The sequence below is a fragment of the Haliotis asinina genome, chromosome 10 (genome assembly GCF_037392515.1).
Source record: "Haliotis asinina isolate JCU_RB_2024 chromosome 10, JCU_Hal_asi_v2, whole genome shotgun sequence".
Classification (NCBI taxonomy): Eukaryota; Metazoa; Mollusca; class Gastropoda; order Lepetellida; family Haliotidae; genus Haliotis; species Haliotis asinina.
In genome coordinates this window covers 10,440,846-10,466,848 of record NC_090289.1, presented here as the reverse complement: position 1 = coordinate 10,466,848, position 26,003 = coordinate 10,440,846, and the positions used below count along the sequence as shown (strand labels likewise).

The window sequence follows — 26,003 nt, the reverse complement described above, 5'->3', positions numbered from 1 at the left end:
CCCGTTAGTTAACACCTGATACATGACGAAAATATATATTATCATTATTATTATTAATATATCATTACATCAGGGTTGTATTTGTCTGATCCCTGTTGAAGTGTTCCTTTCAACTAAAGTTAATTTCGACTCTTCTCTGTGTACGACTTAAGTGATCCCTGCTCGAGCAATACATGAGCATAGTAATGTTGCTGTAGATACACATTTTCAGCAAACGCATATATAGCTTAGCAAATACTCGTTCGGGGCCAGATGGTATCACTAATCATGAACATTGAGTAATCAAATGCATTTGAGCGAGGTTCAAACCTAAAGCATGTACAAGACGTTGCCACTGTGACGATTGTTCCATAAACATACACATAAAAGTTTACATTTTGAACAGTATTTCAATATTGTCATAGGGAATGAAAGAACAAATGACAATAAGAATACAGATTTTCATAAATATAAGACGTTTATTGCTTTCCATTGAAACTAGCGGTGATATTTAAAGTTGTTTGTAATCGATTACATGGTGTTTGCAAACAATATTTTGTTAGTTAAGTTGCGTACGAATCTGACACAAGAACAAAGGGGAACGACATCCATAATCTTTTAGAACCATATAAATTTCAGACACGTACAACATTGTATCAAACAAAAATTAATGTCTGTAAATTTCAACTCTCATTACTTTAATGATACTTAACATTTTTTTCAAGAAACAATTTAAATTTTATGCCAGTAATTTTAAGTTACAGGGATGTTCGACTGTGATCGCTAATTGTCTGATTGTCGATTTGATTACAATCAAACGTGAAAGAAATACTTGTGCGAACAAATGATTTTTAAAAAAGTTGTGGAAATGTAGCTTTAAATGGTGTGTATTTCATTAGCTTGTGTAAAGATGCGAGAGCTGTGATTGTGTGAAGGTCACATTTTATGGCTATTCTTTCCACAGTGCGGACCCAACACGAGCCAGGCTAAGGGCGACTTATCTCTTTGTTAAGGAAATCACAAAAAGCTATAAAATTTTTACAATCAGGATTTTACGATTTGCCCAGATTCACACTTTATAAGCAGATTTTTGTTTTCATCACCCGGAGATATTGAAATTGGTGGTGGCCAAGTTGGATATCATTGGAGACCGGGCCGACCCGTGGCCATAATATTAAGAGAATGCCTTTGAAAATAATGCAATATTCCTTTCCTTTAATCATCTCTTTACTCGAAAGCCGGGCCAAAGACACAAAAAAACCTGGGAAGGTCAACATTATTTTCGTCTCCATAGTAACCATTACGCTAGACGGTCATAACTTTTTTACATCGGGCGTAATCACGTGATGTCTTTCTCCCATGGGGGGAGAATTTAAAACGAAAATGAATGTCAGAATTTTGCCAATTTCAAGATGACGCACACCAGTCGCTCCTGGCTGGGGGGGGGAGGGGTCGACCCTTGGAGCAAGTTGGGACCCCACACTTTGAACTCCCTTCTATGCCCCCTTTACCGGCTATACTGCGAGCTCAAACGATCTCACTTGCTATAAAATGTGCATAAAAATCTTGTGTCGGCTTATATGTCGATGCAAGATGTACAATTAAAGTAACTTTCAATTGTCTTTTTTGCGGACGGCGAGTGGGGATGAATGGCCTGTAAGCTTACAAGGGCTTTTTAATACCCTTGGCTTGAATATTATGGCGGCAGCATTGCAGGTTTTTATTTCTCCGCCCCTTTTCCCACAGATGCGGAGAAATAACAGCGTTCATTTGAAAATCCCCACTTTCTAGTTTTATATGTCTCTCATTCCGTTTGCGAATCGCTTGAGTTTGCTCGGTTATAACATTGTAATAAACATGCTTTTATACCTTTCGTTCTTACAATAGGGTTTCCAGCTCTCACTCGCATTAGTTAACTGGGAAGATCAAAACAGGGATGGCTTAGAACAAGGGCTTGTCTATGTTTAATCAGCTTCCTCCTTGGATGTTCAGCGACAGCGTGCCTCCGCGGAGAAATACGAATCGCCATGACTTATGCCTTCGCCAACACCTGGACTGAAAACGGCAAGGCAGTATAAGCTTACAGGTAAGAAACCTTTGATGTCGCCGATGACTACTCGTCTTTTCAGAAAGGGTAGTTATCAAATTCTTGAGGCCGTCAGCTACGGGTGAGGCAGATTATCATTCTAGAACTATCTCCATAGCTTCTGTGGTGACTTGTGACCTATTCTCGTACCAGTCAAACACCTTAGACAATCCATGGACACAACTGGCATAGAAATTACCTTATTTCTAAAGTAGCTAAACAGTATCACTTGGGCCATCCCTTAATCTCTTGTACTGTCGGTAGTCTTGTATGGCATAATGTATTTTAAGGAGTGCTATCGTTTTCTTCGTTAGCTTTCAGCGGATAAATTTATTCTGACGTATTCGACGGCCTGCAATCATAATATTAATGGCATCGAGCTTTGAAAAACACAAAAGTGTTTAGATTGTTCGTTGTGGTCGTTTGTTTAAAGAGTTCTATGAATACGGTGGGGTTAAGGTGGCGGAAAGAGATTAATGATTAAACGTTGGTTTGGTTGACATTTCGAACCAATAGTCAGTGTTCATGTTAATTAAGTCGATCACACATAACCATTCTCAGTTCCCCAGGACGAGAAAACGTTCATTGTCGCCGAACCCTACTAATCCGATCACGCGTGACTTTCAATTATAAACTTATGAATTCGTTCGGATGTCCAATTTTATCTTGAAATATCAACTAATCAAATATCATTTCCCCTGCTGATTAGTTGAACTGTAAAACATTCAAAACGGTATTTAAACAATATTGTTTAGTTAGTACGTATGTTTTAAACCCTCTAAGCCACTGGTGATGGCTCTCGTGCTTGCAATAATCATTAGGTCTTCTGAAAGTGTCTTACGGGCCTATTCACATACACCAATAATACAAAACAGTATTATGGCTCTGTTACACTTTGGACAAAACATCAGTGAAAATATCAAAGACATTTCTATACAAACATGAGCAAACACCAATAGCTCACATCTTCCTATTCCCTTTGATATGTTCTTCAGCTACCATTAAACACAATAAAAATATCACTTTATAGCCTTTAAGCTTGCATAAATAAATCTGATGTAAACAAATTTCACAATGCGGGATACTTCCCATGGTGAGGCCAAAAAGACTATAGAGCAATTTCAGAAAGGTGCTTTTTCAGAATGAAACCAAGCGTTTCACCGCACGCTTAGATTCTTCGTCTCATGTGAACACGTCTTAAGCATTGAACAAACTGACGCAAAAGCTCAACTTCATATTATTTTATGATCTCGGTGCGGTTTTCTCATTTAGAGTCAAAATCATTCATCGCGGTGAATGATTCTACCCGTCTATTAGCAAAGGAACGGCCGCCATTCTGTAGAAGCGCTGACGGAAATATGACTAGAGAAAGGTTCCCCTGTTCGCTTCAAAGGATCTATCGTATTCGGAATTTCGTCACTCGCGACAGGGGGAGAATATTCAAAGCACCTTCGTGTGATTATAGTGGGAAACGTAGATGATCTACAAGGGATTATAAACCTCTATACTTTAGACGGATCGTCACCACCACACGCTATTGTCACATCCATATTCGGACAGCACCAAGTAATCAGCGATTTCGTGCAGTAGATTGAATGTCTTAGGAAAAACATTTGTCATTGTACAATGCTAATGCATTTTAGGGTTTTTCACGTCAGTTAACAAGACAGTTTTCCGTTTTTATATCACGCCGATTTCTCTTTTTGTTTTTCCAGCAGGATTTATTCGACATCATTGCTTTGATCTTGAAGGAACGAAATGCAAACCTATTTCAATGTTGGCAGGTGTAAAATCAATCAACTGAACCAAAGTGTATAATACTACACTTTGTCGTGTTATGTATTTAATGAACACGTTGGCAGGGCCGCTAAATAAAACTTGATATTTGTTTTAGAAAAAGTGGTTTTCGTTTATTATATATAACTCAATACAAATATATAAAAAACAAATGCGTGTTTATGAAAAAGGGGTATGTATAAAAAGCGTTAGACGGCACCTGGGCATGAGTGTCAGTTGAGTTGTACTTTTCAAATTAATGTTTGGTTTGTTTTTTTTAGTTTGTTTGGGTTTTTTTGTTGTTTTTTGTTGTTTTTTTATTTATTATTTTTTGTTTCGGGTATTTTTTGTGACAGACGTCTGGTCTCTTCAATGGGATTACATTAAGAAGCAATATTTCAGCGTTCGTGACATGTTCCAGTCTGTGTTTTTGCAGTGAAATAATTAATGCTATTACGTAGGTCTTAATTAGAGTTATCTCCCTTCCAGGCTAATGCGAAATAAGTCCAGGGGTAAGTGACATTTTCCTTCTTGTTGCCGTCACGAATATTTTGTTTCTTTGCTTTATGGGTTTGTAATGCACAAGCACGTACGTTTCCAATAATCGTCATACGTTGTTAGTTTGGTTTAACATACATCAATTGATATTATAAGTACCATGCTCTGTATTTTGCATTATTTTTTTTAAACACATTAACTTTAGCGCTGAATTCGTTTAATCAAATAAGCATGATAAATCCACGTAGATTGTGTTTAATAGTAGCATGTATACATATTCAACAATCACTGCTATCTGTAACGTCTATAAACACACACAAAAAAATAATAAAACAATAAACATTTTTCGCCGTAAAAGTACCATTTATATTCATCTCGCTGATTTTTTAAATAAGCCTGTAACAAACCCATCATAACATTTTGTCTAAAACAGCATTCTCAAATGATCTTTCATGTTGATTCAGAAGTGAGGCAATGACAATTCTGAATAGCGCTGCACCCTTACTCGGATTATCAAACATATGTGACTTTACCGAAAAAAGTTTCATTTTTTCAAAATTGAGAAGTCATGCTAAGCACTTCCCACTGGTAACGATCCATAACTAGTTATTTCTTATAATGGTAACAACCGGTTCTTTGTGCAGTTGCGATAAAAGCCTATATGTGGTTTTATCTCTGTTATACATATCAGCAATTCGATGAATGTATGCATACTTAGCATCAATGTCATTCAGACCTTTGCTTTCTCTTTTGTTATGTGTTATACGAGCGATGTTCTTCTGGAAAGCTTTGAGTGTTTTTTCTCATGTCATTGAGATTGTTACTGTTCAAAGTCTCTTTAGTTTATTGGAGGTGTGCGGATATCTTCATAACCACATAACGTTGACTGCTTTTGCCAATAGAGTAAAATGTTCTTTGATAAATGCCCCGTTATATTTGCTTTTTAGCGAACCAGAATTTAGTGTCACCGTTTGCATCTATTATGAGCATACGAGGAACATGTTCGCCAAAATACTTGCAATTGTACGCTGAATATGATACGCGGCTGTGCAGTTGGGCTGGTAATTAACATACGCTGGCCTCCTGAAGAGATTCACAGGCAAAATTATGAAATTGTCGGATCATACTGGCTGGGAACTCATTGCATTCAGTGAGGAAACAACAATAGCTTTTTGGAAATTCGGTGCAACTGAAAATATCTCGCTGGATGGTGCGTCCATATATCACAGTAGAAAAACAAATTTGCCGAAAGATCAAAGCTAGAAGATGCTTAGAAAGTCGGTAAAAAATTGTAAACAAGGAATAAATGTGTTCCTTTAGCATGTTTTCTCACAGCGTAAAAAGCTTCGCCATCTGACTGTAGTCTTCTGCAAGCAAGTACCACACGCACGCAGCTCTTTACAGCTCCTCACAGCGTAGGAAGCAAGCTCGGCACGGTGTTCTCGTAAATTATCGTAGGTGTCGCGGGAGCTCTCTCGCGTTTCTCTGTTGGGTAAAGTGTATCGCGCCAAGCGGTGGATAATTGAACTACTTCGGGATATTCTGTTTCTTGTAATGTTACATTGTCTACTCTCGCGGCTATAGAAATGTTCCGGCCTGCTCTGGAGGGGGGTCGGTTTTAGACCTACCCGATTTCTCATTTAAATCATTCTCGTTCCTTATTTGTCCCAAGCCATATTTTACCATTTACCTCAAGGCGGTTACATCAAAATAGGAGCTCAGCAGGGAAGGAAACAAACACGAAACATGAAATATTACTCACACGATTTACGAAAATGGTTAATCTCGACACAAGTTAGATAACTGTTTGAGTTATGTTCATGCCAGTAAGTTTTTAGTGTGCGTATGGTCTTCCACATGTTTCCCCGTATTTCTTTTTTTAAAAAAACACCACGAAATGACATAAATTCACATTGGAAAAGGCAGACTGAAAAACATGTGACAAATGAAAAAAACAAATGTTATTTTTTTTTTAAATTCTTTGTAAACACCACACATTTATGAATGGGGTGCTTAATCACATTATTCTCAATTTACGCTCGCTCTAGAAATTGTCTTGCGCCCTTTTACAAAATTGTTAATTACACGAATGTAAATACGACTTTATGCTCTTATAATCTCATTCCGGTCCGGGTTTTCGAAATTTTCCTTTAAATTCGATCAGATCACGTGATAGTCATAAGATCCACTCAACACGCTACAACCGTGCGTGCTGTAACTTGCTTTAAACCAAGATTATACGAGCGTCGAATTTAGGTCGAGGTACCTAACGAGGACATAAGTTTTGTCTAAAATACGTTATATTGAAGTGCAATGACAGTTTATAAGTTTCTGAGGGTATGTAAGTTGCACTGATAAGGCTTAAACCTCGTACGTACAATAGAGAACATGGCGGTCCGGGTCTAATTTCAAATCGGGTATTTACATTGCGTCGGCTGATGGTCTCTCGACGGTTCACAACGAAAGGTGGGAATTGTTTTATTAGGGAGAAGAACCTCCGCGCTAAGACGCGGCTTTCCCTCAATTGGAGGCCTTTATGAGGGGCCGGCACATAACTTTACTTCAAAGAAACACCCGCACTACTTTCCTGAAAACAATTTGTAAATAATGAGTGTACGGGAAAACTTCTCGCAGGTGTGGTGTTATGTTGAATCATACTTTGAAATGGTATACTATCCACCGTCGCATACAAATGGGGCTATTTCCTAATGGAAATCTGAACATGTGCCGCTGAAAAGCTTTTCAAATTCAACAAATTACACGCTTTCTGCACATGCGCATATACGAAAGGAAGAAAATTGCTTTGCCGACAATTTGCTTCTTATCGACTAGCTTGCCTGTGAATACAAGATATTTTAACATGAGAATCTAATGCAATTGTTTCAGAGGAAATTATGCTCCTTTTCACGCTGTTTTATATTCGTGGCTACAAATGGTTAAGAACAAACACATATCCCCCGAAACTAACTGGTAAACTGATTTAATTTTACAAATATTTCATTAACGATATCTAGGGGACCTAAAAGTTATACTTGTATTTTCCCTTATCGATTGTCATGAAACAAAATGAATTAAACTAAACAGCCTGACCATGTAAAACAGACACAATTGCAGCGCACATACATCGAACGAAAGCACAATGAGCTTGGTTATTAGCTGATAAAAGAAATAAAAAAAGATTTAAAAGTTCAGAAAGTCATAATACGCGCGTTTAAGAATGCATAGTCCAATAATGTAATGTCTTTTATGAAAGTTATCCAAAGTGTTTATTAAGATTATTTTAGTATTAGCTGATAATTCAAACTATAAGCTGTGTTCGTTAATTGGATTTGAAAACACTATCACACGGGCACATATTCCGTGTATTTAAAATAAAATTCAGCTTTGGAAAGTCGTTAAATTTACCAAGTCAGTCGTTAAAAGGCCAACAGCAAGACCAAAATGGGTATTAAACAACATTATGGAGGTGTTATATTCGTATTCAGAACGCTCAAAATGCATACTAAATGAGCTAAAACGAAACAAAATGAGAATTCTGTGACAAAAACAGCTAATGTGGAATAATGCTAGAGGCTATATGTTGTCAGTAGGTGATCATAATTCAAAGCCCATGATTTGTGTTTACAGTATGAGCCATTTATTCACATCGATAAGAAACACGAGCCTAGAACTACTAGATCGTTAAACAAATCCGGATATAACACAGTTATAAACACAGCATAATCATTGTACACAAATTAGCTGGTACTCTTTTCGGGAATATTTAAAGAATATGGCCCAGAGGTGCCATGGAAGAATTGTATCGCACTTTCCACTCATTACCCATAATGCAATGGGCACGCAATGGCGTGGTGATGATGACCCATTCTTATTCTTTATGCGAATAAAGTCTTTGTAGTGACGATGCCTGGCAACTTTCGAGATTTGATTAATGTAATGTTCAGTCACAGAAACCATAAAAACTCGCGAAGGATGATTTTTTTTTTAAATTACGTGACGTATGATATTAACGAGATTAATCTCCGACAAAATCCTTACAAAGCACCGCTTACACTCCCTGTGTTCGCCTTTTAACGTTCTCTCTATATATGATTTACAGCCTTAGATGTAACGAAACATTTACGGAAAACGTACTGTTTTACAGTCATTCAAACCATCCGATGAGTCCAGTGGCCTGAAACCTTTCAATGTAATTATTAGTTTGTTGGATATAAACGTCACGGATACGATGTGAGAGCATTATAACGAATGAACAATGTGCAACTTCTATTAATATAAAAAGGATTACAATTACTATTTTACTCCTAATAATGATCCTATAGCTGATCCTCCTCCTCCTCCTCCTCCTCCTCCTCCTCCTCCTCCTCCTCCTCCTACTACTACTACTACTACTACTACTACTACTACTACTACTACTACTACTACTTCTACTACTACTACTACTACTACTACTACTACTTGGAGTACTACTACTGATACTACCATTGAGTAAACCTGACACCACTAGGCAGTGAACAGTTGCAAACGTTGCCCGTCAGTGTATTTTTGGATAAGCTCTGACTGAGTATATATCATCGATCTTCGATCACCAGTTCAGCAACATGCCATGCCCTATGTAAAACTAAAAACCTACGTCATCATGAGGCATATTTTTGAGCACGAAACTGATTTATCACAGCGACTCCGAAGTTAATGTCATCAATACTGTGTATGTGGAACAGCTGTTGCGCTTATAATTTATCTTAATATCAACATCCAATATTTTCAGCTCATGTGTTGTATGTCACCGAAAACGCATTTACACTTACAGACAGTGCTCCTGAATAAAGCAATCATTTTATTGATTTTATTATAACTATATTTATCCAGATGGTATATCTATAGGTGGAGAATTCCTCTCAATATGTTTGTAAATGAGATTCATACCAGCGTGTAATGTGTTGCGAGAAACGAAATATATACTTCCTCTCAACAAAATCTGGATGCTGTCATGTTACGCAGATTATTATAACATGGAAAGTATAAAAGAAATAAACAAATCATATTTATGTCAAAATATCGTTCCCTGTTAACCTTGTACCAGTTTTCGTAACAACAAAAACGATTTGAAATACGCTGTTTTATAATGCATAAGGTGTATGTTATCTCGGTGAAGATGTACGGCTTTGTGTTAAATAGGAAAATTATTCTTTTAAAAAACATTTTAATACAAAATAAATAATGTATACCTAATGCACCCCATTAACTCTTTATACCTTCCCGTCTAACCAATATTGGTACTTAAGAAATCGTTCTATTCCACAATACCCTCAGTGATAGTGCCCTCCTTAGAGACAGTTACATTCATTTTACTTGATAATAGACATGTGTACAAATATATCCCCCTTTGTTTTGCCGTGTACTTGTCCGGAAGCCGAACTTCTTCATTATTTGTTTCCTAGTGATCAGAGATGCTCTTTTGATTACACCTGTCACGATATACCTGTCCTCGACTGTGTTTAAATAAATATGAAGTATTTAAATACGTTGTATTATCACGAATATGTATTTTCTAGGACTGTGAGATTTACTGAAGTACGTTCAGATTCATCATTGTAGAACACAATGCATCAGACTGTCGTTTCTTAATGCTAAATTATGCCTAAAGTTTATTCACCGATAGGAATGTTTTTTTCAGGGTATTGTCGCTGTCATTTTAAATGTAACCATTCAACTTTCATATGTAGTCGTTTTGCTCTGTTTATCTTAAGGGGTCTTTGTTATAATATTGTACCCCCATCGTGCTCAGCGCTGTTGTTACGCCAAGTCACATATCTGAGGGATATAAAGTTCTGTAAATTCACTTCGTTGAATAACAGTGACAAACCCTTTTCCACAACAACTACAAATCCTCACTAAAAGCAGAGTCCGTTCTACCCTTCCGACTTCATTAAAAGTCTGTGTCCATGAATCGCTATGAAAAGTTAATACTAGATATTCGCAAATCTATGTAATCAGTTAAACAGTACAATGTGTAAGTAAAGTGGAAACGAATGTAACATGTTTGAAAACTATAACGGTAACTGGGAATAACGGAAAATACCAGTCACTGTTTCTTAAACAGTAACATTTGTCAAGAACCGTTTATTTCAATGTCGAAGAACTCTTTTGATACGTAACTACACATATATTCTGTAACAATGCAAATGCGAGCGGTTTTGTGTGCCGTATCATCTAACTCCTCAGAGTGCAGATCCCATTACTTGTCGAATTTCAACTATCTTCCAGGGCAGGATTTGTATACAATAAATCATTTATAGTCTCCAATAATTGTCAAGATAAACTGTCGGTACACTTTGATATAAACCAGAGAGACTATCTACACACAGACTTTCCCAATATTCAACACGGGTTCAGCATGTTCGTTCACGGTGCGATATGTAAAAACAGCGGTTGAACTGAACATCCAAATATGATAAATTACTACATTCCCAAACAAGTTATTTTACGAAACATTTATCTGCCTAAGCTGATATAAGTTATGCAATAAGAATCTATCACATTCTCTCTTTTTTGGTATATTTTACAACAATTAATTATTCAACTGCAGGGAAAATATTTGTTTATTTCATTTTTCAAAATGAAGTGTGCCACAATAACTTACCCTGTATGCATCGTTGCTCTTGTCAAGAGCTGTATAAATGCTTGATTATGTACAGCTACTCGTGTAGCAATTGGAGCAGGCTTCAAGCGTCAATTTTATGCTTAACATATTGCATTATTAATTAGAAAGAATGCAAACAAACCATAGGGGAAACATCGTTGAGCTGAAAACAGGACATCGAATTAATTGAAAGGTTCTGGGAGATTACGTGTTTATTTTACCCTTGCTGCCGATTTCACGAAATTATTATTAGTTATTATTCACTCAAATGTAACATAAAACATGGTAATCATTAGGTAATCGTTACCAACAATAACCGAAAGACTACAATGAATTAAATGATCCTTGTAAAGGGAAGTTATAAATAGTTAACGCATTCGCTGAGTGTGAACGTAGTGCTGTCATGGACATGTCCTCTGTACATGTGATCTTTAAAAGTAGTTAAAATAACGACGTGGTTAATTATACCATCAATCAAAAGTTTAGACTCACTTGTGTACATGTAGCCACTTCCTTCAGTCAGTTGTTCTAAACTAAATTTTGCAAAATATTCCATACTGTTTAAAGGTACTGTTTACACATGAACTGATATATTGCAAAACAAATTCACAATGTTGAAAAGATTATTGTCATGAGTTCAGTAAATTATGACACTCAGTGAAAATTGGAAACCTAAACTAAACTAACTAAAGTTATTGTAAATACATTGTCAACATTGACGCTAGTCCCAAACATTATCCTTGAAAATGTGCACTTGGATATGTTTAGTGATGACATTACCAGTGAATGAGATCCACCAATTTGCGTTCGGCTTTCTGCTCTGTACATTTAACCACATTACGAGAAACATTATGTAGAGCATTTGTAATTATTCCTTCGAATAACATATTCTTAATTTGTCTCCCAATAATCCACAGCCTGAAATTTGCATCCCTAATATATTTTTATGTTATTTAATTTCAACCTTCAATGTTCCTCCGTTGTCTCGTTACATTTTAATTTGTGATCGCATAATGCTTTGCTTATCCCTAAATGCTATGTTATCCAATGATTTTTAAAAAATGCATGCTCCGCTGCAAATTAATTCCCATCGATCAGCGTGAGAACGAGATCGTCTTTATCAAAGCAATCTGATTTTATCATCTAATTCTCCTCATGTTTGTGGAACATCTGTTATAAATTTGCATGATTTTCCCGAGACCTCTCCACGTTTAAAATGATATGACAGATGGATCGTATATAGGCTCTAGCTTTTCTGGTCCCAGAATGGAGTTATTAAAAATTGAACCACTCCTCTTGGTATTGCTGAATTATGATTAATATGTATATTTCCCATATTGGTTCTAAATGACATGCTCTGTTAGTATTTGTTTAGATCGATTATTTACGTATGAGCTCTGTCTAGGAACAATTATGCAAATTTGCTCTGTGGCTTATTTTCAATGTAATTGCTACATATTTTCTAAGAAAGACTTAGACGTTGTCCTTATGCGTGATTTATTGAATTTGAAGCATTTACATCAACCAGCCTAATTCAACCTTCCTGTCCAACTGCATGAAATTAGAAGCTTGAGATGTCTTGAGAAGATATATGACACTTTCTATTGGCTTTTATGCACAATATTCCAGAAAGCCATACTCCTCAATTGCAAAGACAATGCAAGAAACGCGAAAAGGATACGCATTTTTATTATTTCATTTTTCTAATGGAATTCTCATTACTGTTTGGATGGTATTTATTCAGTGCCGTTTTGCTACAGTTTCCCCCGAAGAGCTCGGGGGGCAGCATCTTGTGAACCCTCTTTGCATATTCAATGATATATTTTTTTTCATTACCCCATAGCGTCTCTTGAAAAAGAGAAATAATTCGTTCCAAAGAAATAGGTTAGATCAATCCGCTTTAACAAAGGCAGGGGCTTGATTTAGGAATCTGTAGAAAGGAGATCCAGTGTCCCTCTGCCGAAATGGATCACATATCTTGAGCCAAGCTCTTTGAAGATGAGTCGACTCGATCAAATTTTTCAATTACGTGGGGTATTTATGTGTCATTTTTTGCGCTATGAGTGTCATAAAACGGGCAATATTCTCTTTTATATGATTAATCAGTACAACAGTTTATGCCCCTGCTTTCCAGTCTTTGAGTAATTAGAATTTCCACTCTTGGCACAGACCGAACAGCTTCTTAGACAGGATGGGACGGCCCGTCTAAATTTGATTCTCAAAGTCACTCCAAGAAACGATATTGGACATGGAGGACCCGAGAGTGGAAGCTTAAAGTATAAAGATTCTATTTCCTTTCGCAGTTATTGGACTCCAAATTACATGAGTTGTTATAAATGTGGTTTGGTGTCCTGACGCCCAAAGAATTGTGTAACTTAGACAAATTTGAACTGGCCAGTGCTACAGTAGGGCGATTCGCTATGGTTTCATTGCTTAATTTTGAGACAAGGGTAGAATAACACGTTGTAAAATGACGACATCCCTTCCGCGGGTGATAAGACAAGGCGATGCTTTTATGTTACTTTTATTCTTTACTGAGTGTGAGTATAATATCCGTTCATCATATAAACACAGCAATAAATGATTTCATGGTCCAGTGTAAACGAACCCCAATCTCCCCTCTTCTTATGTACACCATTACTACATTAGTACAAACGCTACAGTAACTCTGTACGATAAAATAGGTGCGGGTCTTTTAGCACCTATCGAACATAAAATATCTCATGCATATAAAGCCTTACATTTACTATTTAAAACAGAACTCCTGGGTAAGAGGATAACAGTTCAAGCTCACCTGATTTCGCCAATTTCTGTGCTTGGATTCGTGTTTTTTTCTGATTTCGTTCGTCCTTCCTTCTTGCGTCCTTCCTTTGAAACGTGAAATTGTCAGTGAATGGACAGAATCTGAAGATTAGCTACAGAATGTATACGACGATTCTTTTTTCCCCGAAACTTGACATGGATTTATTGCTGTAGTTTGTAACTAACAGCTTGGAAATCTTCTAAAACGGGTTGGTGTGTTCACTGAACGCGCACAAGGGCAATCAGGATTTCCCAACCATTTCAAGAGTTTTGCATTTGGAAATTATTATAATAATGATTTCATTTCGAGACGATAAATATTAATTTTTCAGTTAAAATTAGCTGTTCTCTAAATGCGGAGGCGACCACGTTTGTAAAAGGGTGATTCGGCTGTCTGACTGCGCTTGAAGGCTTTGTTAGTTATGTATTACTACGCCACTCTAGGACACCCCGTGGGAGGGTCCCGGCGTTCGGATCCATCCTCATGGATATTTCCATAACGTTGCAATAAATACTAAAGTTAACATGCCTTGGGACAAAAATCACACGGCCGAAATATTATTAGTTCTTAGTTCTTCAGTACCATCCCAAGTGTCACTAATACGTGTTTGTTAGCTGTTAACACGCCAATATTCCAACAAAATGAAGGTCTGTAAATAATCAGACTGATACATGTGGGTATGTTTGAAGTAATGTATATTTTTTACACAACATGACATAGTACATACACATTTGACCTGCCATGAAACTATACTGATTCCACAAACACTATCATTTTAAACATTTTAAGCGTCTGTGTGCACATTTCCTAAAACTAATGTTTAAAAATATGCGTCTTATTTGTATAATGTTACATTGAGCGCTCCATGAGTTATTATTATTATCATCATTATTATTTCAATCGTGTATAAGCCCACTTTTGTACAACAGACGCTAGATTCCCCCGTCTCTTTTCTCAAAAAAATAGACAAAACACTTTCTGTAGTCAAAAGGAATCAATTAGATGATTTCCAATATTGTGTATGTATTCTTGTTTACAATGATGTGATCGATAGTTGAACCTATGCCGCTGACATATGTTTTTACGATGTAATTGTGACCAGTTTGATAACAGTTTTACCTGAGGTAAATCAAATATAAAAATATGTATCTGTACAGATTTAAGAGAAGTATATCTTTTTTGATGAATATATTAAATAATGAAATAATAATTGTAAATTTAATATTTCAGTCGGCGTTACAACTTAGCGTCATTACAGGTCAGCAATAGAAAGTTGAATTTCAGCAAACTCAGTAACGTATCTAATATAAAATTATAGAGTTAAACTTTATTCTGTAAATGATTGCACTAAGAATACATACTATGTCAAACGTGAGTGACGGAGGTATTTCAAAAGCACGGCTTCAGATTGAGTGAAAGGTGCGTGTTTTCCTGATGATATCATTCTGATTTATTGAGAGCGTTTAGGCGAAATCCCGCCAAGCAACTTTTTAGGACCTTAAATACTAACTTATAGTCTGTAAATGTACCATAACCTGTCATTTTTTAGTGTCTCATTTTTATATATGTTGGAACATGTCGGTGTAATTCTTTCACTGTTAGATGACATCAATTTGAAAATACAACCATTCATTAACAAATATTTCCCTGTCGTAGATTAGGGTATTTTGTGTTCACGTGTGAACCCCTGTTCTTGGTTTTAAACTTGTCATCTATTCTCATTTTCGGGCAATAAAGCGACAGTGAAATATCTTTGTCTCATGCTCTGTCGTCAAGGAAACATGCCCGTTATCGCGAACATGAATTACGTGATATCAAACATAGGTCGTTTGCCATAATAATATTGATTCACGAAATAAATCAATAATAGGTAACTTTATTATGGAAGCAAATGCGTTTCAATATAGTTCTAAACTTCTAAAATGCGAATGTTCAAGAGACCCATGCAGTTGGTTTAAACACACATGATCTAAATCATACGCATACGGTTTACGTTTTGTTTGAACAAGCCTTTTTGAATAAGATATGAAGCCATATCCCCAAAAAACATTGACTTATAAAATGTTTGATATCACGTAATTTACATTTGGTATTTAACTTGTACAAATGCATGAAAATGTGCCAAAAAGATTTCATTGTTCGGTTCAACGAGGAAATCTTTGAAATAAAATTCAACAAATCAGGTATATCTGTGAATTTGTCAAATCACGCCGTTAGGTGTACCCAATATGCAATTATTGATTCTGAATTAGCATCTGCAGTTGGTCGTTGTGTCAATACACTTATTAATCGAGAATCAGCATAAAATATTTAGCGCTTATTCCATATTTGAAAGCGCGATTTCATTTCAGTATACACGATGTTTCTTTCTCATACCTATTTTATAAGATAGGAATATAAATGTTATGTTTGTTTGTTTTTGTTTTATGCCCTGTTTTTGATAACCCTTTGGCTGTTGTATGACAGTAAATACACGTTATTCCAGTGACATGCTGTCATATATTTATGAATATGTTCTTAAACTCCATGTTAAAAGTGAATATATAGATTAGAGGATGTTGTAATTCGATACTCTTGCAAGTTTAGCGCTGTTGTTTTCACCTTTGAAATATGATAAAACATTAATGCACACATTTAACAAAACAAGCATTTGTGTATAAATACATTATTTTCACTTTTACATTTCATGAATCACATATGCTTCTCAATCGATCCAGTTTTGTGTGGATCAATTATAGGGAGAATTCTGTTTTATCAGTTGCATGTATCACATGTATGAGACATACAATCGAAGTCCTCCATTTCTCACCCCAAAGCGTAATAACAAAAAAAAAACAATACTTTATAGAGAACAGAACACTTTATTGGTTCTTGTTCAGATGTCGTTTATGACAAACATGATATTGTGTATTAGAGAGGTTGACTAAACTTCATACTAAATATCGTTGACTAAACATCATGAGAGGTGTTGGAAAGGTAGGACCTTTTAAGTAAATGATGCGTTAGATTAATACCATAAATGTGTTTGATTAATTAACATGAAAGCGTGCTTGTGAGAAGCACCGGTTTCACCTGTACATGGTCGTGCATGTTTAATCGTCACGCATTGCTACCTGGCAACATGCAAGGTGGCTCATTCCGACAAGGGAGATTTTATAGGAACATGATTTATCCACACAGCCACAGCAGCACATAGATTTTTATCATAAATTTCAAACTGCACACACCCATGACCTGATTTTAAAGGCCGCATCATAACATACAGTGTGTGAAATTCGAAAATCACGTTTGCAATCTGTTTGTATTAAATCATTATTTTGATGTAACGTGGATCAATTTATCATGTGTCATTATGAGGCGATGACAGTGCCTTACAAAATATACTTTCCGAAAGATGGTGATATAGTATCAAGAATGTCTCCTTCTCATTCGGTGTTAGTGATATTATTAATTATATATCAATCAAATGTTACACAACACTCGCCTATTTCACACTCGGTGCTTTGGTATAATGAATGTTCAACATGAATCACCGGGCGAAGTGAGTAAATTTAAATTCATTGATTTTTTAACTCAACATTTCAAAATGGAAACTTGGCTTTGTCTTCTTGGGCCATATTTCTTGACGAGAAGTTTCTGAACTGTCCAAGATCTTTGGACACGATGGTCAGATTTTTAACATTGCTAGTCAGTAGATCCTCAGTGGACTTATTTAATCGTATGCTTCGTGCCTCACAAGAATGCGATTCTACGTTAGAGTCATTAAAATGAACCAATCTTCTATGAATGTCATTGGGTTCAAAGTGGCTAGAGTTATTGCCCCTTTGGGATCGAGCTTGCGACCTTGCCACCCAAGAGGTCCCTTCTCCAGGCAATGTCTGGCGACCTCGGGTGGTCTCCCCTTTTATCTCACTGCAGACCACTAATGAGAAACCACGCTGCTTAAGGTGATTGCGTCGAGTTTGATCCATGTTATAGGCGATACACACAGTCATGATTTATAAAGATTGAAAACTACTCTAACAAATATGAGTGGACCACACACTTGCAATGGTTCATAGAGGTGCGGGGAATACTTGCATGGTGTGTGGCTTGCCAAGGGGACATATCCATTTAATAAAACTACCGTTAGGCACTTAAATAATTACCAAAGGAATGGGTATTCACCTAATTCTTAGTCGACACACATAGTTTTGACGTTGCTTGTTCGGCGTTATCGTTGTTAGTCGTATAAGCGATGGACGATTGTAGATCCCCTGGATATGTTTTTTTCTCTCTTGGATGTGTAGGTAAGCGAACTTTCTTACATGAGAGGAATCTGTCGCTGTTTATAATATTACTCCTTCTAGTACACCTGCTCGTCAATCAGTCCCGATACTCAACTTTTTAATCGCAACGGTTTGTTTACAGTCTTATGGAAATCGTGATATAAAACTGATAACGTGTCTTCAGACGTTTAATTTACGTCACGTCGGCAGTATTTTGTCTTCAGAACAGAGCATTAGAACAATTGAAAACTTTAAAGTCGAAAACACTCGAGTTTCTAGAGTTGAGTATTGTATACAATGTTCATGCATGGTTCTTATAACTAAACCAAAAGTTGGTATCTTTCCTAAAATATTAACAGCGTATGACCAATACGTCAATTTCAACCATGTGATATCATGTCTTATGCAATGTGCGATCGTGTATTGCGTTTTCTGCTTCATTTAATACAACCATCGAGTTTGAGATAATGCATAACAATTCGAAACAACTGGACAAAGCGATAAATCAGCTCCAACTTGTTTCAAAATTTACGTTTTAACGTCACAAAAATGACGTTAGGTAAAAGTTGAACGCACATAATCTACTCTCACCACGTGTAGTGACTCCTGCATCGCTGCTTATAACAGACAGTCTGTTCCTGATTACATATTACATTCGTCAAGTGAGAACAACTGTTTACCAGATGTCTCCCCTTTAGCATATCTAGCTTAGTATGAAACCCTTAACGAAGGGAGATAACTCAGATATCTGCCACGCGATGCCGATTGATGCCTTTAAGATCTGCGTTACCATCTCATTGTATTCCTGTATTTTGACAGATATATCGCACTTTATTATAATTTTATTATTTGAATTATATCTTGTTTGTTTTCTTGATCAAGGTGATTTTAAGGTGCAGTTATGTGTCAACAATTTTCAGCTAAGGAGTCGTTTGTATTTTGATCCATACACTGTTTGTTTTTCTCTCACTTATTTAATCCATTTCAAAGCGAAATTATTTTATCTAATTTGAATAGAATATTTAGCAGCTGTTATCTCTATATAAATGAAGTGATGTTTTATGTTGTTCGCTATAGATATATGGGGCAATCTGTTAATTATCATTTATATTATAATATCTGTCTCGATATTCCCATAAATGTACTTGGTGTTAAATATCCATATGGCCATAACCTCACACTGTAATTGTCTGTAATCAACGGAAAACTCGTTGGATATTTACACTTCCGTTAATACTGACGTCTATTTTCATCTTTTTTCAGATATATACGTCTCATCAAAGAAACCGGTGCATCCACAATATGGATCGGATTTAAAACGAACTCTGATGAGGGTCACATGCCTATTGATGTATGTATATTCTCTGCAGGGTGCATGTAATTCTCGCAAACTTTGTACTTGATATCTGGAAAATAAAATGCATACAGTATTAACACAGGTTATATGGAGTTGGTGTATTTAAAATGGCTTTCTGTTATTTGATACCATTTTATGGGCATTAATTTCATCGTGAATATCCGTAGATTTGTGCCCGTTCGTAATTAGACAGAGAATGTGTTAAGTGCACGAACGCATTATTCGCGTGCAACAGTGACAATAATTATTAATATAAATTTTAATCCGTAAATATGTATATTAAAAAAACACGTGTCAAAATTGTTTGTTGTCAAATCAAAACAGTTGAAAGAATATGCCAACATGTAAAGCAACAAATGGACAAGTCATGGCTGTAAACTGACAGAGGACGTCAGGCTTTTAAACAATTCTACTTACACAGATATACCGGTCACTAAGAGAATATAATTGGCAACAAATATTACCACAGGCTGCCGATTGATCGGAGGTATGTTTCTATTTTTTTAAATTATATAATCTTAAACGAGTTTCAAATTTGACCGCTTAACCAAAATTAAAATACCCTTAACTGCTTATTGTTTATGAAGCAGTGCAGTCAGGAAACGGACATTCACACATTTTTTTGTATAACAACAGCTGCACGCGTGTGTTCGATTAAAATAGCAACTGTATGCGCTTGTAGTCTATGCATGTTTATACACACATACTCATCTAGTTTACTTTTGTAAAAGACGCGTTACACTAACTGCAAAAATTGGGTGGATACGTCTTGACATATTCAGTATACGGAGCAAAAAATGTTTCAATATTTCAGAAGAAAGATATTTGTTTAAAAATAAAGAATAACGTCGGTGTGCTTTTGGGGTAGAAACTCACATATACGGGTTTTTTCAACTGCACGTTTTCTGTTTGCTTTTATTTGCTCGGAACATAAAATGCAGAAAATGTCAAGGCTTTTTTGTAAAATGTTTAGTTCCATCAATTAAGAACAGCGCACAAGAAACTCTTTTGTACTATCCGATATTCTCATCCCGTCTGACGAAAGCGGCGGAATTAACACCTAACACACAACAAAATTCTTTTAACCCTCTAAACAATGGTATTGTTCGAATACAGAATCTAAGATCAGACATAAAAAAAATTTACGATTGATAAAACTGTCTGTTAAGAATTGTCGGACATCAAGTCAGGGATACAGGATGACCACAACCAAGATTTGGACAAGGGACGTAAAACTGACAATAAAGCCCCCCTATTGTTTAGAAACGGATTCAAAGATATAAGACACCCAAAAGTTAAAATTGGCGTGGGGAGACTAGCCTCCATTGTCCAGTTTCGGATAGTCCGGCAATGGGTCAGAGCGCAGGTATCAGAAGGCCCTTGTCTCAACTTTTACGATCGTTTCATGGCGCATCTTCCATGACGGATCTCCCTCTAATGAAACGAAATTGCTAGACATCCCCGTGAACATATGGCTTCAAAAGACAATAAAATGACCATTTCAGAAAGAATTTCAACAGTGAAGGACCCTAATGAAGCCTGCGTTCATGCCTAGCGTTCTGTGACAAGCGGAATTACATTCGTTTGATACATACAATCTCCCCTCTCGTGATTGGGAAAGTACTTTTCTTGCATAACCCGCTACTTAAGAAGCTAAACATAAAAGTTTCATCTATAACAAAATTTAAATTACGAGAGTAATCAGATTGTTCTGACCGTGAGGGAGCTATAAGCAAAGATTTGTGTGACCTTCCAATGACTTCTTCACATTATTGAAGATTCGTGCAACTATTTCGATATCTCAGGACAACGAATTAAACTTGAATTCATAAAAAATCCCGTCTAAGTACCTTTCGGTGTTGTTTCCTGTTTTTCAATGATCACATGATATGAGATTTTGGATTTAAAAAAAATAGTTTAATTGTGGACAGCTAATAAACAAAGAATCTTGTCAAATCACGCGAACAAATTAAATTCCTAAATGTTTAATTATGCTAAGTATGTTGGCTATTACATGTTTAGCGTGAGCATTTATTTCCGAGTTTCCAATAACAATGGTAATAGATTTAAAATGAATTTGCATATTGCATTTTGTAGTGATGACAAAGAAACATCTTATTTACAGAAAGCCTTATATGTAATACGTTTTGGTTTCACTTGTATGTATTTCAGACATGATAAAAATAAATCCGATTATGAGAAATTAATTCCTAACAAATTATTAAATCAGTTATGATAGTTCCTTTGCACGAATGCATTTTCGTGTAAACTTGTTAACTTCGGAAATAGCAAGAAAACATGGGAGCAGGGATTGAATGTTCTATTGCAGAAAATTGTTTACGACTTTTCAAAATCTATCTATTTATACCAATCGAACAGAATGTACAAGTGTTTCATTTATAAATAAAGCAAATAGATTATATCCTACAAATATATACATGGGCATTACACTTGCGTACAGATTCCATCGAATTGGAAACGTATACCTATTGCTAAATTTAAACATTCATACGCGTTGACAGTAACAACAAAGATCCAATAAGTATATATAAGTTTCTATATGTATCCATTTCTTATATATTTTCAATTTTCAATAATAAGTATATTCATTGACCTGTAAATTAAAGATATTTAAACCTGAATTGGATCCTGAAAATATTATGTGAGCAAACCTTACAAGAACTTTATTTATTTTTATCCAAGATTCTCATTTTAGCTGTATTTTGTTTATATTATTTTGAATAAGATGTCCTTGGCTTACATGGTCTGTATGAGAAATAAATCCCTATAATATGAATTCTATTTCATACCCCCATGTAAGTCATAACATGTATGTCATGATTTGATTGGCGCAAAACTTGTATAACTGTTCCTTTACATGGGAGGGGAGCACAACCACACAGCGGTCGAGATATTCATTGGTTTAACCAGTCCATCAGTCATGCTTCCTGTGATGGGTCATCTCATCACACCTACAATAATTTCAACAAGATGTCACGCGTAAGTGCCTATATCAGAATTTACAGAAGGAAGCACAAACAGCGACAAAGATTGCAAATAACACAAATCATGAAAGTTGTCAATTTCGATCTTGTCATAAACCGTGTCAATATACATCTTAGGGGAAAACTTAATCTTGATCTTAAACCGTGGGATTAGGACTAAATGTACAGCTATTGATCGGCCCTAATTTATTCATAGGTTTGTATTGCCTATTCATGGGCCTAACCTGTTTGCAATAAATGATTGATTTTCCTCGTTATTGTGATCGATTAGATATATTTATAGCTTAGTTTGTCATCAAAGAAACGCTTTGATTGGTTCCTGTTTGTTTTCGCGATCTATTCGATACTGGGACTTTTATGAACTAATTGGAGATGTTCAAGAGTACCTTGAAAGTTTTTAGGTTTTATGTGTGAAATGTACCTATTTAACTATGTTCTATAAATTCAGACACTTTAAAAATATAACTGAGTAAATTCCATTCATAGCATATCCACACTAGTTGGTTTAGTTGTCAAACAAGTCGTACCATGACACTCGTGATAATCAAAAGTTCTAAGGAGTGAAGAAATATTTCAGAAAATTCAATTCATGACCCAAAAGACATTATTGCATTAAGGCTGCATAAATACCCTTTGCATTTAAACCGAATTTGGCGATTACTTAACTTGCAATCATCTGTTTCAGATATAATATATATACTTTTTAAAACAATTACTATATCATGATACAGGGATCCTATTTGTTCAGTTTCTATGTAAACTCTGCTTATTTCCTGCAGCTGTGTTGATGTTTGTCATGGATTTTCGACACAACAAAATGCACAGCAAAATTTCAAATATGAAGAATTATGAAAAAAATATCAAACAAACCGTTAATGCAACTGTTAAGCCTATGGATATATACCGTATCAAAGAGGTCAGGTCTACCCTACTGGACAGTGTCCGAGGGGGTCAAAACTCCAAATCCAATGCCTGTCTGCCTACAGATCCAACATCATTGGTAACAAACATGTGTTGCAGAGCTGAGCGCTACAGATATGTATACATGTTACAGATATGTTACAGATACGCATTATCACCTCCGACAAAATACTAATCAAATCCAATGATAAAATATTACCTCTTCAGGTGAATATGCGAGTATATTACAATAATGAAATACAATAATTAAATAATAGGAGACAGGTAAGAAAAAATCTTATGAGGTTTTTCTTTATACATTCCAATATCATTTGCATGTCTGAACATATTTGGTTTCATTTCATGCGATAAAATAAATGGGTTTTTGTCTTCATTTTCATCGTATATGAAAATATCAAGGTACATTTTCCAAACATATTTCCTGATATTTCTAACATCTGTTGGTGAGATGATATCGAATCCCGCAGCCTTGTATTGATGCTCGTGCTATCAACCACTTGACTGAAAGTTCAATGTTCGATTACTTACAATGGAAATGCAATATCTGCGATTGTGTCAGCAATATTCTTTCATCAGGTTTTCGATGTGGTTTGTTCAAGCGATGAAATATTGGGTTTCTTGTACCGTCAATACATTACATGCAAAGCGTTTTAAGAAAATGCAGATTTGTTTGGAAAACACCCAACGAGAAACGTGCTCAGCGTTAAATCATGTAAATTTCAATTCTAAATTTTTATTACAAGTTAACTCACAAATATATGTGCATCATATAGTTTGCCGAGTCAAGTAATCACCCAATAGGCCATTTGTCTCGACAAAACATCGTCTTTTTAAAACTCCCATATCATTAAATAAGGGGAAAATGCTATAGGTAAAATCAAAGGAACATGATATATGTAAAGAAAACATGATTTGATATACCAACGCCACTACAAGGTAAACACAGACTCATAAATTGCGCATAACACATGACGTCATACATGCACCAATATGCGCAAATAATGCCGTTTCTAAGATATTTAATCGGAACCCAAGCAATGTTGCTAAGGCGACAGAAAGGCCTCCCTTTGATCTCCCTTACGCTCGTGGTAGCAATAAGTAGGGACCGTTCCTTATCTCAAGTTTTATACCTTCGCTGAGGAAGAGTGTCCCTTTACTTGAGGTAATAAATGCTCCCTTTGGCCACTTTAAAGAACCCAGTCTACTGATTTATAAGGCTTTGTTTAGCGAAAGCCTGCCTTCCCCCTTACAGATATGAGGGATAGAAGCACGTGTCTGCATGTATAACATTGTTAAAAGATTTTGTCGCTACCTGACATAGTCTGAGATGATTGTAAGTTTCCTGTGCGCGATAACGATCGGAGTTTGGTTGTAGACATTGTCAACGGAGGGACAACGTTTGTCAACTAGCTAAGGCTGCAATTACGTTCTCTGTCATCTTGGAGCCGTCGCCAAGAGGGGTGTACTAAAGCTATCTGTTTCCCCAATGTTTTTGAACACCTTAACAACCCGCTTGTGAATTTGGAAAAGGCTTAAATGAATTTACAATCTTTATCGGGTTATTGGTGTTTATCCCTGGGATAATGACATTACATTCTTCTTTGTTAACGCCCAAATGGGTGGATTTTAAAAGAGTAATGTCACGTCGCCCAGGTGGTCTACGTTGGTGATGCTTAAAAGTCACACATATAAGTGAACGAATAAAGATCTTGCCTGTACCTTATAAAGCTGTTCCCTTTAGGGAATATATATAACAACATTGTGTAACAGCATACGTCAAATGTTTTTAGTTTGTATAAAGTCTAATTTGTTTAATTCTTTTTAACATTTAATGGTTTTTGGATTCCTGCCCAAAGTGAATGAGTTGCCCTTCATTTATATGTTTGCAGTTTGTATAAGCTCAAATTAGAGGAATTATTTTAACTTTTAATGTTTCTGTCCTAATTCCTGTCGAAAGTTGCGTCTTCGTTATCATAAGCACACCCGTGGTTCATATCTTATGAGCTAATGTAATATTTACAAAACAATTCACGATAATTATGTCAGTTCAAATATTAATTACATAATTTGAAAGACGTTAAATATTATCTTCATGATACAGTACAGTGGCACAGAGGTATCACGGGCACAGACTCGGACAGTAGCTGGTCAGTAGCTGGACAGTGGCTGAAACTTACAGTTATGACCGAGTGTTGTTACGCGTTCCTGCAGCAACTTGAAACATTATATGCATGTAATAGATTGGGTAAGATTACGACTTAGCCTCTATTGGTAAGGGACCCATCCTGTTATGTAACTACGCTACACAAGCACATACTATTTTCATATACGATGCCCAACACAATCTGAAAACAAAGATAAAATTGATCCATTAAATTAAGCACTATAAATTACACTACACTACGTCACTACACCAACCAGCAACATATCAATACATATCAATAAATAGGACTCAAGATAATATACCGGTTTTTACATATTCCCAACAGTTTAAGACATTATGTCTTAGCATAGGACTTTTCGTCGTCATGCTTTGGGGGGTATTTTGTGGGACAGCACGAACTTGAAACCATGTTGGGGGCAGTTCCATCGGAAGAAGGCAATCCACTCATTATCTGTTCTGTACAATGAATACTTTCCTTGGAACGACGAGGCTACCAGCAAGAT

The 26,003-nt window shown here is 36.0% G+C and overlaps 1 protein-coding gene and 1 long non-coding RNA gene across 2 annotated transcripts in view; one reads left to right on the top strand and one right to left on the bottom strand.

Moving 5' to 3' along the window:
- The window catches only part of LOC137298500 (homeobox protein Hox-D10-like), a 192,079-nt gene that overhangs the window by 109,577 nt on the left and 56,499 nt on the right, over positions 1 to 26,003 (bottom strand). The window lies entirely within an intron of this gene.
- Positions 1,900 to 19,491, top strand: LOC137298503 (uncharacterized). The gene is made up of 2 exons (XR_010957752.1): positions 1,900 to 2,065; positions 19,317 to 19,491. It is a non-coding gene; the product is annotated as an uncharacterized lncRNA (long non-coding RNA).